Raw genomic sequence first — 3,669 nt, forward strand, 5'->3', positions numbered from 1 at the left:
CACACACACACACACAGCTGTCTTACCTTGCTGTGGCAAGGTGACTGGTTCAGATGAGTTCTTCTCACTCCAGCGTGTGAAACCTGTGGGGGTCTCACAGCACGTCCCTTCAGGACACCACTGTAGCAGAAGTTGCTCTGGTCCCACCCGGTCCTGTAGCTGCTTATGAAATAATCACTCAGAGGCTTATATTAATTACCAACTGTATGGCCTATGGCAGACTTCTTGCTAGCTAGCTCTTTCATCTTAAATTAACCCATTTCTGGCGCCTTATCTCAGCTGGTCTGCCCGAGACCTCCTGAGCACGAACCCTAGTCCCCCGCGGGGCCCCATTTCCACTCCGACAAGATGAAAGAAACGATCATGAACCAGGAGAACCTGGCCAAACTTCAGGCCCAAGTGTGCATTGGTGGAAAAGGAACCGCTCGCAGAAAGAAGGTGGTTCACAGAACAGCCACAGCAGATGATAAAAAAAACTGCAGTTCTCCTTAAAGAAGTCAGGAGTGAACAATATCTCTGGTATTGAAGAGCTGAACATGTTTACAAACCAAGGAACAGTGATCCGTTTTAACAACCCTAAAGTTCAGGCGTCTCTGGCAGCAAACACCTTCACCCTTACAGGCCACGCTGAGACAAAGCAGCTGACGGAAATGCTTCCCAGCATCCTCAACCAGCTCGGAGCGGACAGTCTGACTAGTTTAAGGAGACTGGCTGAAGCTCTGGCCAAACAATCTGCGGATGGAAAAGCACCACTTGCTACTGGAGAGGAGGATGATGATGATGAAGTCCCAGATCTGGTGGAGAATATTGATGAGGCTTCTAAGAACGAGGCAAACTAAACTGAAGCGACTTCTGAAGACGGTGACACCTGCAGAAGTTACAGGAGCTGCTATTTTATATCATGGCTGCTTATTAAAATTCTTTTGTTTATGGATCTGATAAAATCTAGATCACAAATATGTTTAAGCCCGAGCCCCTTGGACACCGCAGCTCTTTCAGTTTTTGCTTAAAACACAATTCATTCTTTGCAGCAAATTAAGCTGAATACGCCTGGGAATAAAGTTTGGAAAAGGGTTAATAAAATTCTTTGCCTAGTAAAAAAATAAATAAATAAATAAATAAATAAATAAATATATAAATAAATAAAAATAAATTAGCCCATTTCTATTTTTCTATGTTATCACCACATGTCCTGTGTCCTATTAAAATGTTGCTCCTTGGACAGCAGTTTGGTGTCTTCCCTAACTCTCCTTTCTTCTCTCATTGTCTCTCTTGGATTTTCCCGCCTGGCTCCATCCTACCCTGCCATAGGCCAATGCAGCTTTATTTACTAACCAGTGGGAACAGCATATATTCACAGCACGCAGAAAGACATCCCACCGCACACCTCTGTAGTCCTCACCGAGGCTCCCAGCCACTACACTATGAGAATTTCACAACCAGGAGGAACACCACCACTGAGAGCAAATGCCTGGGGGGCGGGGGGAGGATATTTACACCCATCTCCGCCCTGCAGCATTTGACTTTACCCAGTCAAATGATTCCTTTCTGCCCTTTGGGGTGTGCTGGGAAAACTTTGCAAGCTCTCAGGTACACTGCTTTGTTGGGCTGCTAACGAAGTTTCATAGTTCAAGTTTCATAGTTCATATATGGCTTCTCTCAGCTTCTCCTTGTGGGAGAGGCCCTCAAGCTGGGAGATGGGTGTGGAGCTGACCTGTGGACCTCCTTGGTAGCAGCCTGAGGTATCTAAGGTGGCTTGTGTTTTTCCTGCTCTCAGCCTCCCACCCCCAGGACCCAGACCTCCAGCACACTGTGGCTGGGAGAAGGGTCAGAAAACACAAGTATTTGTGGTGAGGGTAGGGGGTCCTTTACCTGACGACTTTTCTTCGTTTTTATAGAATTGGTCACTCTTCCCTGGGCGTCCCCAGCAGGTCATGGTTGCTTCTGTGTGACAAGTATCTTCTCCAGAGATTAAAGGACAGGAAAGATGCTGGCTTCCAGCTGTTGCAAACTTCAGGGAAGCCAGCTGTCGCTACCCTTCTCTTCTGACTGTGGCGGGACCTTCAGGTCTAGATTCTTTACTCCTCTCCCCCCATTTCCCCTTGCCTCTTATTATCTTCCTGCCTTCCCATGACACACACACCCAAAGTCCCCTTGGGGGAAACCCACCTGCCAAGAGTGTCCGGTGGTTCCCAGCATGCCCTGGAGAAGTCATCTTTCTCCTCACACCAAAGGTCTAGGTGGAGCATGGCTCCCTGCCTCTTCCCCTTTGGCAGACCCCACCAGACCTTTGGCGCTTTCTCTAGTAATTGGGCTCCCGGAAGGATCTACAAAGTCACAGACTAGCAGCTGCATACTCTAGCCACCAGGTGCCAGGGTCTCCTTCCTCTCACCTCCTGGCTTAGAGCCTATAAAAGTGCTTTCCTTCTGATGTATTATTTCCCCCTCACTCTCCTTCTTTTTTCTTTTCCTTTTTCCCTTTTTTTTTTTGAGACAGGATTTCACTGTGTAGTCCTGGCTGTCCTGGAATTCACTCTACAGACCAGGCTGGTCTCCAACTCACAGAGATCCCTCCCAAGTATGGGATTAAAGGTGTACATCACCACCACTCAGCTGCATTATATATATATAATTTAGTTTTATATATTATATATAGTTTATTTATTCTCATGTGCATTGGTGTTTGGCCTGCATGTACGTCTGTCCGAGAGAATCAGATTCCCCTGGAACTGGAGTTACAGACAGCTGTGAGCTGCCATGTGGGTGTTGGGAATTACGGCCAGTGCTCTTAACTGCTGAGCCATCTCTCCAGCCCCCTCAGCAAAGGAAAAAACCCCGATCACTCAAGAAGGTAAGCCAGAAGCCTGGTGGCTTGCCACCGGACCACACCACAAGGTGGAGGAGATTCACGTACAACCCTGGATGAGCCATATCGTACTATAAAGATGGGCGTGAGCTTGAGGCCTTTTCAGATCTGAAGTCCACCCACTCAGGTAGCATGAGCATAGCGGTTGTGCTCCAGCCTCTGCGTGGAGCCTGGTAAATGCCATTAGAGAGCCACATGCGCCACCTGGTGGCCAGATTCTGCCATTGTATCTGCGCCGGATTGCAGTATTTGGTTAAAGGACTCGTGATACTACTAGAAGTCACACTGTCACTCCGTCATATTTACTTCCAGGAGCCTTCCCGTGAGCATCAGCTCAGTCAAAACGCAGAAAATGCCAGCATATTTTTTTTGTTTTTCGAGACTGGGTTTCTCTGTGTAGCCCTGGCTGTCCTGGAACTTGCTCTGTAGACCAGGCCTACACATCAGCCTGCCTCTGCCTCCTAAATGCTGGCATTAAAGGCTGCTACAGTCATAGACACATAAGACTGAGATACCATATCGGTTCGTATCAACTCTAGCACTAAGTATTCTGAAACATTTGGTTTTCTTTTCTGGTTTACAAGGCAGCAACTCGCATGAAATGAGATGCTCCTTCTCAAGACCAGTCCCAACAGATTCACTTTCTTTACATAATGAAATTATTCTCTAAGATTTCACTATTTTTTTAAGGTTTATTTATTTTACTTTATGTGTATGGGTGTCTTGCCTGCATATATGTACATGTATCATGTGTGTGCCTCCTGTCCATGGAGGCCAGAAGAGGGAGTCGCACCCTCTGGAAC

At 47.1% G+C, this 3,669-nt stretch overlaps 1 pseudogene; it reads left to right on the forward strand.

Moving 5' to 3' along the window:
* The first annotated feature begins 270 nt into the window (after positions 1-270).
* Positions 271-1,102, forward strand: LOC114692040 (annotated as a pseudogene).
* Positions 1,103-3,669: the final 2,567 nt, after the last annotated feature.

Source organism: Peromyscus leucopus, chromosome 22 (assembly GCF_004664715.2).
Source record: "Peromyscus leucopus breed LL Stock chromosome 22, UCI_PerLeu_2.1, whole genome shotgun sequence".
In the NCBI taxonomy this organism is placed as follows: domain Eukaryota; kingdom Metazoa; phylum Chordata; class Mammalia; order Rodentia; family Cricetidae; genus Peromyscus; species Peromyscus leucopus.